This window comes from Sceloporus occidentalis, unplaced genomic scaffold, assembly GCF_023333645.1.
Source record: "Sceloporus occidentalis isolate IW3139 unplaced genomic scaffold, rSceOcc1.0.p SCAF_3, whole genome shotgun sequence".
NCBI lineage: Eukaryota > Metazoa > Chordata > Lepidosauria > Squamata > Phrynosomatidae > Sceloporus > Sceloporus occidentalis.
Genome location: NW_028316983.1, coordinates 204,412,277 through 204,426,633, shown reverse-complemented (window position 1 = coordinate 204,426,633; position 14,357 = coordinate 204,412,277). Strand labels below are relative to the sequence as shown.

The 14,357-nt window shown below is 44.3% G+C and overlaps 1 pseudogene; it reads left to right on the top strand.

Moving 5' to 3' along the window:
• Nucleotides 1-618: 618 nt before the first annotated feature.
• On the top strand, nucleotides 619-2,254 carry LOC149317371 (early growth response protein 1-like; annotated as a pseudogene).
• The last annotated feature ends 12,103 nt before the right edge of the window (nucleotides 2,255-14,357 follow it).

Sequence of the window (14,357 nt, the reverse complement as noted above, 5' to 3'; positions counted from 1 at the left end):
GGAGCAGGAGAGTATTGCAGTGAAGTCTCTTCTGGAGGACAGGGATTTGGCCCATTATGTATATTATGGCTGCATTCCCACTATGTAAAGAATTGAATCGCTGATGGATTTAAATGACCCTCATTCCCATTTGAAACTGGTTCCTGTCTCAATGTGATCAATTCCTGTCATGATAAAGCGAGGCAAACACAAAAGAGTTCAAAAGAGTGTTCAGCAAGTGGAAACAACAGATTGGAATTGCATCTTTCTGGAGGGGAGGGACTAATGGCAGAGGGGAGCTTACCATCCCTCCCCAGTTTTTTTGGAGATGTCACACACCCCTAGTGCTGCCTTTTTACTTGTTGATGAGACCTATGGGTGGTCTTTTAAAAAAATAATAATAACATTAATTGCAGAATCTACTTTCCTTTGCAAGTAGTTGCAAAACCATTCTATTGATTCTGCGTTCTATTTATTTTTTTTTAAAAAAAGCATCCATAGGTCACACCAATTTGCCTTGCCTTTGTCTCCTCCTCTTCCTCCTCCTCTTTTTCCTCAGTGCCCCAACTTTTCCTTGCCTCCCTCTCCTCCTGGTCCTCCTCACACAGCCCTGGCACCTCCATTGTTCATTCTCCTGGGATGCCTTCCATTTTGTGGTGCCTGGTCCTCCGTGGCAGTGGTCACTTAAGGAGGGATTTACTGGGCGCTGTTGGTAGTGAAGGGGCTGGAGGAGGGAGCTGGGAGGAGGAGGATAGTGCCCCCTCGGGGAAAGGGAGATCTCCCTGGGGGGCCTGGGCTGCACAGGAGCCCAGGAGGGGACTGACCTTGAGGTTGCCCTTCTCTTCTCTCCCCAGACCCTTTCCCGGAGATCCCCTGAGTGGCAAGGAGGCCATCGGGGAGGCCTGTTTCCTGAGCCAAAGCACCCACTTGCCACCCATCACTTACTCGGGCTGCTTCTCCCTAGAGCCGGCCTCGGGCGGTGGCAGAGGAGAATGTGGCGGCAATGGAAGCAACTTTCACCAGCTCTGGCCGGAGCCCCTCTTCAGCCTGGTCAGTGGCCTGGTGGGGATGGCAAACCCACTTCCCCTCCATCCACCCTCCTTGGCCCCCTCCTCTTCCTCCAGCACCCAGTCCAACCCTCAGCTGTTCCGTCCTGACCTGCGACCCCCAGCCCTACCTACTCAGCAGTGTCCACCTTCCCAAGCCAGGTGGCGGGGAGCTCTTCCCGGATCCCTCAGGCCCTCCTCGTTCCAGTTCTCTCCGGGCAATGCCGGCTTCCAACTGCCCATCATCCTGGACTACCTCTTCCCTTCATCGATGCCCCAGCAGCAGCAGCACCAGGTGGGGGAGCTTGGCCTGGGGGGCTCAGCGGGGGAACAAAAGCCCTTTCCTGGCCTGCAGTCCTCCCTCATGCCGCTCTCCACCATCAAGGCCTTCGCCAGTCAGAGCAGTGCCCCTAGACTTGGTCCTCCTTCTCCAGGACATGCCCCCCATTTCAGTCTGCTGTCCAGGAGAGAATTCCCAAGGTCTTCCTCTGCCCCCCTCCCCTGGCACAGGCTTGTCAAATTATGACATTTTTACTAGTGTATTTGGCTTTAGAGTTGTTCCTGACTCATCCGTCACAGAAGTTTACCACATTGCACAGAGTCCCTTGTGATTAATCAATTGAGCAAGAGGCCTCATCAGAAGATCTTGTGTCAAAGCAACTTTAATATCACATAATCTGGGAGATGGTGAAAGCCAGTGTTGGTTTGTCAAATGTCCGGGCTGGTGCTTATGTCACTCATGACTGACATGCATTTTGAAGCAGCACAACTAGTGGGGATGACAACTGTGCCAAAAAAGAAGCGATTACATTGGGGTAAGAAAAAGATCCCATTGCATAGTGAGAACAAGGGACCTTTTGGAATCGATTTCCAAAACAGAGCGAGGGTGAATCAGGAATCGTATTAAACTTCAAGTGGGAATGAACCCTATGTTTTATGCCCAACTCATCCTCCTTTCATAATTAGATGTGCTCATTTTTGGCCTTCTGGGCATTTTCTGCATTGCCTGCTTTGAATGAATGGGAGCTCACATGAGAACACAGCAGCTTTGAATAGTCTTGATCCTTAGCCCCTTGGCTTTCACTCATTTGAGGATTAAGCAAGTGGAAGGGGCAAATAAGAATTTTTGCCTTAATCTATGTACAGAGGATGAATCTAGACCCATTAAGAATGAATACATCACGGATGAATATGGCAGTTCCACAATTCTCCTTTTGAAAATAGCTTAAGAATGTTATGGGTGTGTGTGGGGGGGGGGGGAGGTAAAACCCTCAGAACACTCCACCCCCAGCAAGCCAGCCCAGTCCAAAAAGCATGCTCCCCTCCCCAAGCTCTGATTTACAAATATCAGGAGAAATGAAGGAGTGAGTAGTTTTCTTTGAAAGTGGGGACAGGGAAGTCCCTTGAATATGACAGCCAGTGTGGTGTACTGGTTTGAGTGTTGGACTACGACTCTGGAGTCCTGGATTTGAATCCCATCTCAGCCATGGAACCCACTGAATGACCCTGGCCAAGTCACACTCTCTCAGCCTTAGAAGAAGGCAAAAGCAAACCCCTCTGAACACATCTTGCTAAGAAAACCCTGTGGTGGGTTTGCCTTAAGGTCCCCATCAGTCAGAAATTATTTGAAGGCACACAGCAACAAACCTGTAAAGATATTTTGCTTACACATGTCTATGGAAAAGTCAATCCCACTTAATTGAAATCTAATCTGCGCTGCAGATTTGATACAGTTTGGCAACACTGCCATGGCTCAATGCTATGGAATTTTGCAATTTTTAGTTTGTTGTGGCACCAGACCTTTCTGTCAAAGAAAGTTAAATATCTCACCAAACTACAAATCCCATGATTTTGTAGGATGGAGCCACGGCAGTTAAAGAAATGTATCCTGCAGTGCAGATCAGACCGTGGTAAGATTTACTCCCAAGTAAGTGGAAATGTGTGGTCACTGTTTTCTTTTTCTCCAGAATGTAAATAGTATCAGCTGCCTGGAGTTGGTTTTGTGGAGTAGAGCATATATTTAAAAAAATGTGCATGTGATCAGAAAACTAAACACAGATAATATTACACAATCCAACTTTTTTTTTTAAAGCCAGTATTAACAGGAAGGGGGGGGGACCCACTTGGATGAAGCTTCCTAACCACCATCCCCAGAGGGAATTCTTGAAACTGGCCCTCTGTTTCAACTGCGACTGACCTTTTGCGTTCCACAGAAAACAAAGTTACTTTTCCACGCCCAGGAACATTTCATTCAGGTTTGCATCAAGTCTGAAGTGTTAAACCTCCGTTTTCCTTCTCCCACTTGCATCCCCGCAGGGAATGTTGGCAGCTTGCTAAAATATTCAGTGAACCACAAACTGAGGAAAGAACTGCAATCAGCCCCAACCTTGCCTCTCTCCGCCTCCACATGTTCATGCAGAGCTGCCAGGCTGTTGCTTTTGCAGCACAAGGCTGCATCCATATGGCAGAAGCAATCCGGTTTGACCCCACTTTAACTGCCATGGCTCTATGCTATGGAATTCTGGGAATGGTTGTCAGTTGTGGCACCAGAGATTTTCTGTAGTTGTAGTCCAACAGGTATGGAAGGCACCAGTTTATGGGAGGCTGCTTCATATTTTCATTTTCATATTCCAAAGCTGGAAGCTAGGACTTTGAACGTTTGAGATTAGTTTTCAACAAGTCCATCCACACTGCAGAAATAACCTGGTTTGACACCACCTGGACTGCCCTGGCTCCATGCTATGCAATTCTGGGAAGTATTGGTGGTTGGGGCACTGGGTGCCAAACCAGGTTATTTCTGCAGTGCAGATGCAGCAAACATTTTCCTTAGGTAGATGATCTTATGCATCTGAGGTTTATTTAATTTAATGCAAAATATATATGTTCAGTTTGTCAAAACCTTGAAGTCTGACATAATTATGCTTGTTTCCCCATCTAGATTTCTTGTGGATTTCTGTGCCACTTTGCCTTGGCCCAACATACTTTTCAGAGTTTCTTTTTGCATATTATGTCTTAATTAGTTACATTTATTTCTCACCTTTCTTCCAGTGAGCTCAAGGTGGGCTATGTCACTCTCCTCCTCATACTCACAACAGCCCTGTGAGGTAGCTCAAACTGCAAGAAAGACTGACTGGACCAAGGTCACTGAAAGTAAGTTCCCAAAAGTAAAAAGGTGTTGTTTTTGTCCACTTTCCATTTGCTTTATTTTGGTGTTATTGCTGTTTGGAAGAAATGTTGTCTGAAAAAAATCCCACATGTGCAGGTTTTTTCTACTTTTAAATCCCATTTCTGAGCAGGATTCATCTAGTGTGATAAGGTCCCTAGTGAAGTGCATAACTCCATAGGGACATCCATCAGGATTTGCCAATCCAACATTGGCTTTCACCGTCTTCCAGATTATTTGATATTAAAGTTGCTTTGACACAAGATCACCTGATGAGGCCTCTTGCTCAATGGATTAATCACAAGACACTCTGCTCAGTGTGGCAAACCTCCATGACGGATGAGTCAGAAACAACTCTAAACCCAAGCACACTAGTAATAATTTCATGTACAGTGAAATCATAGTAAGTATAGTCCAGAAATACATTTCATAGAATCCTAGAGTTGGAAGAGACCCCAAGGGCCATGCAGTTTAAACCTCTGGCATGCAAGAACTCATGATCAAAGCATCCCTGATAGATGGCCATCAAGCCTCTTTTTAAAGACCTTCAAAGAAGGAGACTCCACTGCACTCCAAGGAAGTGTGTTCCACTATCAGGCAGCTCTTACTGTCAGGAAGTTCCTCCTAATGTTTAAGCGGAATCATGCTGAGTGGGGATGATGGGAGTTTCAGTCTAATGGCTCTACAGAATTTGCCAGACCAGATTAGACTGAGGGGTCGGTAGGTTCAAATACCTAGTAGGACATTCTAGAACTGTCATTGTATGATGGTTATATAGGATCACAATGTTCAACAACACTAGATCCTGGAGGCTCAGCTACAAGAGCTAACTGCTCCCTTCAAAGTGTGCTTCTTGGGTGCCTGAGGCATCATAGTGCTGATAGCAAAATGTTGGACTTGGACTCATTGAAAAGCCGTTCTCTTTATGTACCTTTGCAAGTCAATTATCTTCCTTTTTCTGACCAAGGCACTTTTGCAAACACCCTTATTGCACTTTGGTTTTTTTTAAATGACTTAATAGAAGATTACTGGACAGAGTCTGGGAGGGTGTGATGAGTCACATTCACATTAATGCAGTGTTTGGAGGAACAGTTACTTTTTGAACTCCAACTCCCAGAACCTGTCTTTCACAATTGACCCTGGCCATGGTAGCTAGAGGATTCTGAGAGCTGCAACTGACAAACTTAACCTTTCCAAACTCTCAACAGTGCAACTAGGATTTTGCCCTACATTCCTGAAGTCACCCATCCCAGTTTTTCCCGCTGTGTTTTGCAAGCTGTTCTGCCTCAACTCAAAATACACTATAGCACTGTGAAGAGAACACTGCCACATTAGGAGCCGTGCATGAAAGTGGACGAGGGGGCTGAGGGGTTCTTGGAGGGGACCTTTCACAAGAGAAGTTGAGAAAAAGGGCATCATAAATTTGGGGATTGGCACATCCCAGCAGGAAGCTTGCGAGGACATCTAAGACAAGAAAAAGCACAGGACAGGAAAAGGAGCCACAGACACTCTGGCATCTTGAGCTCTTTCAAATGTTTGTTTTGGACATAAACTTGCAGCATTCAGCAGCCCTATAATACACATTATCCCATTATGCCTAACTCTTTATCAACATACCCCCCACTGCAGTCTGATGAAAGTCAATGCCAGTCAATTTAAAAAGACAGGCTAAAAATTTACTAGGCAAAGGGTTACTCAGTTAGAGTCTTTTTAAAAGAAAAAACCTGAAAGCATAAAAAGTAAAAGGGGGTGGGGTGGAGGTGATAGAATTGTTGTTGTTCTTGTTTTGAATGACGGCTCCCTCCAACCCAAGGTGAAGCTACTTGGATTGACATCTGTCAGTATGCTTTGGCTTATCCAGTGTCTAAGTTTATTTTCAGCTTTGGTAATATAGAGAGACTGAGGAATTCTCTGCTCTCTTTCTACAAAGCAGCCTTTGAGGCACACAGTGGACAGAGATAGGTTTAAGATTTTAGGGGGTCTCTTATTTTCTCAAATGGAAAAGCAAATTTTATTGTGTTTTTTTTTTTACTGCCTTTCTTCTTGATGGGCCCAGGGCCATAGCATTAAGTGCCTAACATGATAGTCATCCTATCAGGATACAGCATATGAAGGTCTTTCACACTAAACAATCATAGCACTTTGGTGGTCTTTTTTGTTTGTTGTTGATACCTTCAAGTTGTTTCCAACTTAGAGTGACCTTAAGGCAAACCTATCATGGGTTTTTCTTGACACGTTTTTTCATGGGGGGGGGGGGGTTGCTACTGCCATCCTCTGAGGATGACAAATTATGACTTGTCCAAGGTCAGCCTGTGGGTTTCCATGGCCCAGCTGGGATTCGAACCCTGGTCTCTCAGTGTCCTAGTCCAATGCCCAAACCATTACACCATGCTGCTCTTCTGATGTGAGTCTAGCACAACCTTTTTCTTCTATATGCTTTTTTTTCAAAAACTTCTTTGCCTGAGGAAGAACTGAGGTGCGTTACAGACCGCCCTTTTGGGGCGGCCTGTAGGCGCTACTTTCCCTGGTGTATCGGGGCCTCAGCTGCCACAACGGCAGCCTCCGAGGCCCCCATCCGCCGCTTTCCAGGCTGCGAGGAAGGGGCAAAAGTCCGCTTCCCTGCAGCCTGGAAAGGGGTGTCTTTGAGGCTTCAAGCCCTGAGGACACCTGATGGCGGCGGGGAGGAGGAGAAAGGGGCCATTTGGCCCCTTTCTCCTCTGCGTTGCTGGGCGCTGTCATGTAAAAGCTGCACCCAGCGACGCAAACCCGGAAGGAGGTCCGAAATGGAGCTCCTTCTGGGGCCGCAGAAAGGGCGCTCTATGTGCCCTCGCGTGGCCCCACTACGTCACAACCGTGCCACCCCGTTTAGAGGCGGCGCGGTCGTGAGGTCGTAATGGTGGCGGCCATGTGGAATGGCCGCCACTATTTTGTGCGTGCTCCACGCGTGCTAGGATTGGGGGCATCCAGAAAGGATGCCCCTTTCTAACCCTAGCACGTGCGGAGCGCGCACTTTTAGGCCCGTCTGTAACGGGCCCTAGTTGCAAAAACTTACAGAGGCCCCATACAGATAGGCCAAAATAAAGCTGCTTCAGGTGACTTTGGAGGTATGCTGTTTAAATGACACACATATACTAAGAGTCTGGAAGCTGCGCCAAAGCTGTGCTCTAGCCCTTAGGACTAGTTCATGGCTTTGGCACAGCTTCTGGACTCTTAGGATGCATGCATCATTTAAATAGCATGCCTCCAAAGTGACCCAAAGCAGCTTTATTTTGACCTGTCTGTATTGGGCCAGAGATTTTTTTACAGCTTTTTGGTTGACCTAATTAAAGCATTACCACTTTATGGATTTTAGAATTCATCTTATGATCAACACACAGGGCAACCACTACATTTGTTTGATTAAACCAAACTAACCAATTTTCCACAGGGCTTTGATCTAACACTTTAAAAACCAGTTATTGTGGACCCTTCCCATCTGTGGGGATTCAGTTGTAGCCCCCTGCTGTTGAGAAAATGCAAACACTCAAATCTCATATTATTCTGTGGGTGGCAATGTGCACACACTTGCGTCACCACACCCACGGACAAATGCCATCATTTGATAATATGGAGCAAGGGGATCTGGCAATGGTTCAATCCTTGGATTGCTAGCCCACCAACATGGTGGGACTGCTGTACAACCCAAACTAAAGAAGCACCTAAGATCCCATTTGATCTTGGAAGCTAAGCTCTGGTTAGTACTTGATTTGGTGACTGCCAATGAATACCAGGTGCTGGAGGCTGTATTTCAGAGGAAGGAATTGGCAAAACCACCTCTGGGTACTCCTTGCCTAGGAAAACCCTATGAAATACATGAGGTCACCATAGGTTGACAGGCAACTTGAAGACACTTACATATAGAGACATCTTGATACATAGAAGTTCTCCTGCTTGGTAATGCACAGACCAAATCAGGCCCACTAAGGTGCGTTACAGACAGGCATAAGGGACGTCCTCAGGACGTCCTAGGTTTAAAAAGGGGCGTCACTTCTTGACGCCCCCAAGCCTAATACGTCCTGAGGATGTACAAGAGGGGGGGCCCATCTACATGGAGGCCGCCATGATGGCATCACAAATGTGCCGCCTCCAAAAGAGGTGGCGTGGACGTGACGCTGTCGCGCCACGCGAGGGCGCTTAGTGCGCCCTTTCGTAGGCAGAGGAAGGAGCTCCGAAACGGAGCTCCTTCCTGGTTGTGCGTCGCTGGGCACAGCTTTTAGATGGCTGCGCCCAGCGACGCAGGGGAGAAAGGGGCCAAGTGACCCCTTTCTCCTCCTCCCTGCCGCCGCGGGGTGTCCTTGGGGCTTGAAGCCCCAAGGACACCCCTTTCCAGGCCTCGGGGAAGTGGCCTTTTGCCGCTTCCCCGCGGCCTGGAAAGTGGCGGATCGGGGCCTCAGCGGCTGCCGCTCTAGCCACTGAGGCCCTGATCCAGCGGGGAAAGGGGCGGGTGCAGGCCACTGCTTTTCGGCGGTCTGTAACGCGTCTTAGCCTCAGCTAGAGTGTCAGGATAAGATCATGCCAGGACCTGAGATTTCAGAGCCAAAACCTGAGGCCTACATATGTCCTCTTGTGATGTCACAGGCTGGCCCTGGTGATGCCATTAAGTAACACCACTACATCAGCCATTGAACATCAACCTTTGTATATCTACCTTTCTAAGAAAAAAACACCAATTCTAAAAAAAAATTGTCCAGGTTGTTCAATGTGCTCTTGCCCTGGGATTCCTCTGTCCTGAGAATTGAAAAAAAGAGGCCAAGCTGGAGATCTGACAACTCTAGCCTCAAGGGGCAAGCCTCTTTTTCACAAGGAGAAAATGATGGGCACAGATAGCAACAACAGAAATGGAAACAGAGGAGAATCTGAGGATGAGACATTTCTACATTTCTCTCACTCAGATCAATTGCATAGCACCAGTTTTGATTTTAGCAGCTGATAATATTGCTAAGACTGGTCAACAGTCCTCTGAACAGGAAATGCTACTTATTGTTTTTGCATGGAAGAATACATGGTATTTTAGCAATTTAGACAAGACAGGGCCAGGCAAAACAGAAAGATTTTCAGTAACCTTTTTGAGAAAAACAACAACAACCATATATGCTAGGCCTGCTCTCCAGATTCACTATCTTTATTTCATGAAGAGACACTATCAATTGTCCAAATTGTTCCCTACCATTTAACTTGCTGTGGATCAAAATGTGTTCATACTAACGTATATGAAGAATCTGAGAAGGTATTATCCATTTCCTCTCTCCCAACAATGCAAATAATATCAATATCGAAAATACAGTCCTAGTATTAAGAGCTGGTTAACAGTAGAGCTAGGCAAGCAAATAAGTATGAGGATGCATTAGAATTTATTAACAGAGACCCAGGTTTGAGTGATAAAAACCGGAGTTTGAATTCCTGTTCAGACATGAAAACCTACTCACACTCTCTCAGCCTCAGAGGAAGGCAAAAGCAAACCCCTTTCTGAACAAATCTTGTCAAGAAAGCCTGTGATGGGTCTGCCATAGGGTAATCATAAATTGCAAAGTACTTGATGGCACACAAAAATAAAAATTGGATCAAGAACTAAATATTGTCTATCCTTCCCCTAGTAGAGATGTGAAAGCCTGAGAAAACCAGGGAAAGGAGGTGGGAATATTATTCCTGTGGGTTCCTCAGGCAATTTTTTAACTTTTAAAATACAGTGGGCCCTTTTTATTGGCTGAATTGTGGTTCTAGGACCACTGTGGACACCAAAATTTATGGATGCTCAAGTCCCATTAAATACAATGGCTTAGAAAAACAGTGTCCCTTATATAAAATAGCAAAATCAAGATTTGCTTTTTGGAATGTATATCTTTTAAAAATATTTTCAAGCTGTAGATGGTTGAATCAATTGATAATGAATCTGTGAATACAGAGTACCAACTGTATTTCTACTTTAAACAGTAATTGAAAAAACTGAAATATTTTGTCTTTTGGAATGACAAAATACAAGATTTTGTTGTTGTTATTAACCACTTTCAGTTCAGCTCTGTGAATTAGATCTTTACTGTCCATCCTGTAAATCCAAGATGCATTTTTGCACCTACTCATAATGTGTGCTGTCATCTTCATTGCTTATGATGATAATATGCTGCTGAAGAATACAGTGTTTTCAACGTTGAGTTAAATGCCACACCAGAACATGCTGCTAATCCAGGCTTTAAGATTGAAATTGTTTGAGACTTTTTCTGTACAACGTCTCCATTATCAACAACAACACCCTCGTCACCTTCATCTTACCAAATTTTTGATTTGTTCTTATATTTTCTGTACATTTCTGATGCACTTCTCAGATGTGGCTAATTAGCATAGACTGCAGCAGTATGTAATATATTCACAGTTTTGTTTGAACAAAATTAAGGTTTTATATACAACTTTCATAAACAGTCCAAATAGTACAGTACACTAGATTATGAATGAAGCATTTTGTTACTAAATATAAAATATGTTGGTCTTGATAAAAATTAAATTTTAGATCTATTTAAATTTCCTCACAAATTTCCATTTTGCTGGGAGGGGAGGGTGAAAATCAGGGGTTTCTTTCAGGATTTTAAAATTTTCAGAATTGTTCTGGAACAATAGAAGCTAATTTAATTCAGGTTGGCCTGATATACTCTTTCTCCTTCTCCTTCTTAATTATGTGTAAACAGAACCCACTGGGCGAGCTTGAGCAAGTCACAGTCTCTCAGCCTCTGAGGAAAGCAAAGGCAACCCCCCTCTGAACCCATCTTGCCAAGAAAACCTCATGATAGTTTTGTCTCAGGGGCATCATAAGTCAGAAATGACTTGAAGGTGCACAGCAACAACAAAACACCCTCTTCAGCCCATCTTTTCCCTTCTGTACTGTTCCTTTTTAGATTGTAAGCCTGCAGCTATAATCCGCTTTGTTTGATTTGTTGTATGGAAGCAATTCTGAGAACATTTTGATTAAAAAAAATCAGGTACGAAGTTCTTTAAGTAAAGATCAGTTCATACCCTCTACAATCTATCATAGAAATAACACTATGATGGGGATACAGATTAAAAGGCAGGCTATGGCCAGAGACCCTGGATATTAACAAAAATCTAAAAATAAAATAAAAAATAAGGAAGGTATCTGTGTTCACCAGGAGGATTGTAAGGGGATTAAAGTACCCACAAATATTTGGGATTACCACAGATACTTATAACACCGATGTGTCATTTGGGGGGGGGGGGGAATCATTGTCTTCTCTCCATACCAACCTCTGAAAGGACTACAGCAGTTTTTTTGTTTTTGTTTTTAAAGTAGATACTTCAACTGTACAAATTCTGTCACACTTTGGGAGGAAGGGTTGAACCAAATAAGCATAAAGGAGAGGGCCAGATCCACTTGGTCTGCTAGCATCTGGCCTGATCCTGGCTCGAGGACATTGGCCTGTGTTGCTGAAACAGGATAATGCAACGTGGTGGCGGGGCAGGGGGAGATATGGGCCTTTTGGCCCAAGCAAACAACCTCTATGTAGCAACCAACAATTGTTCTCCCCAATTTCACCTTTTGTGTCCTGTGTATTACAAGAAGCCTCCTGGACTAAGAAATGTGAGGGAATTATTAGGGAATTTCTTTCCAAATGAGAAAGCTTCCCCTGTGTGAAGTTCTCCTTCATCTCCCAGTTTCTAGCCTTGCAGCAGCTTAAGATTTCAACTGAGTATTTCAAAATAGAGTTTAGGTATTTAAAGAAAGGAATACAGTAGAATCCTACAAAACACCATGAATTCACTAAAACATTGTACATATTCAAGGAGGCCTTTGCATTCAAGTATACTTTGTATCCTGCAGATTTCACATTTGATACATCAACAGCTGCAACTGTGAAAATCCATTGACATGTGGGCTGGCTGACAAGAGACAGACATTTCATCAGAGAAAAGCAAAGTCAGTAATCTTGCCTTTTGAAAGTAACATATCTGATGGAATTTCTTCTTAAATTTACAGAGAAATCATGACACATTAGACTTCATTAAGCGTTAAAATCATACTAGCAGGATGAGTTACACAATATGGAGGATGGGTTACACAATATGCTAGTCACTGTTATTGACCCATAGCTTACCCAACTGCTTTGAAAGAAGGAAACACTGTATTTTAAATAATTTCCTTTTGTAGGGGAAGCATCATAACATACTCTCACTCAAATGGATTAAATGGTGGTTATTTATGACAGTACTGCTTAAACTTTCTGATGTGGTAGACCAGCAAGTTTTCCCCCCCTCCTAATGTGCCAGGGACCAACACTGCATCTATGTCCCTTAGCTAGAAAGTGTTTCTTTCCTAGAAACCTCTTGTGGTCCGGCAACCAATAGCTCGTATACTAGCACTGATCCACAGCTCATCCCCTTGAGTAGCTTATGAAAACAAACATTACTTATGAAAACAAACCCTTCTGCATTCCCCTTGTAGAGAAAATTGTCTTGCTGCCCCCCTGCCTGGCCTGCAGCTGAGCTGAGAGGGAACATGGGAGCTGTGCTGGATGGCGGGTGGTGTCCTGGATCCCTTCCACACTACACTGTTATGGCATTATTCTTCTACTTTAACTGCCAGAGCTGCATCCTATGGACTCCAAGAGCTTGTAATTTGGGGAGGTACTAAAGCTCTCTGGCTGAGAATTCTAAATCTCTCTCCCTGAACTATAAATCCCAGGATTCCACAGGCAGTTAAAGCACAATGATAGTGCTATAGTGGTGTAGTGTGAAATGTCCTTGCTTGACAGAACATACCAGTACCCTCTAAGTGTCCTGAGCTGGTATTGACAGTCCTGAATAGTCTTCTGTTCTTACACACACACACACACACACACACACACCAAGAAAAGATGGTTTAAAAAATATCCCAGATCCAAAATACCCTACAGAAATAATCCACTTTAAGACTGCCTGAACTGCCCTGGCTCAGTGCTAGGGAATCCTGAGAATTGTGGTTTATTCTGGCCCGAGACAGAGAAGGCTAAATGTCTCACAAAACTACAGCTCCCAAAATTCCCTACCATTGTTCCAGGGGAGTTAAAGCAGTTTTAAACTTAAACTTAGTTTCTGGGACAACAGTGCAGTAGAAGAATCCTACAAAACACCAACTATTAGAAGTTTATCACATGGAGGACAACTGGAAGTATAAACGGTGATTAACCCATGATGATGATGATGATGATGATGATGATGATAATAGGATGTATTTATATGCCGCCCAATCACTGGGAATCGGGCGGCTTAAAACAGAGGGGATAATAGACGGTTCCTTGACCTCAGGCTTACAATCTAAAAAGACACGACACAAAAGGAGAAGGGAATGGTGGGGAGGGGGGGTCTTAAAGTGGATTTAAGGGGATCAGGTCCAGCATTCTTCCCTCCCTCTGAGGCCTGGACCAATAATTTTCACACAATGTTGTGTTCAAAGTGATATTATCCCGTGAACAACCCGTTATTATCACACAATTGTGCTAATGGTTTTCACATGACGTTGAGGTGAAACGTGATTAAAGTGCCATTAACCCATGAATAACCAGGCAAGAAGCAGCAGCAAATCATTCATGAGATTTTCACAGGATTTTGCTGTTTATTGCCTAGTTATTCCCTGGTTGCTCACAGGATAATGGCTCTTGTGTTAATCTCATTTTAATGTCAATCATGTGATTTTCTCAGGTTAATCACTGTTTAAAGTCCCAATTTCCCCCTGTGTGATAAACTCCTTAGTATTTCATGAATTCACTGAACCATTGCACCTAGACAAGGAGGCCTTTGAATTCAGCGTCTACTTTGTATGCTGCAGGAGTCCCATTTGGTGCATCTCATAAACTGTGTGTAAACACTCCTTGGCGCATGGGCTGACTGACCCCATGCAGACATTTGCTCTCTCTTTCCTCCTCGGTCCTCAGCTTCCTTCGGTGGCTGCAAACTGAATTTCTTTTGGGTTTTTTAATTATTATTTTTTTATTAAACACACACAACAGATAATACAAAACAAAGCAAAAATAACAAAACACATTTAAAAACATACCTCTTCAAACAAGTTACACACTGATCAGTACTGCATCCAGTTACCAGCTGAACTCAGTTACAGTGGGTCCTTGTTATCCGCTGGCGTTTGGTTC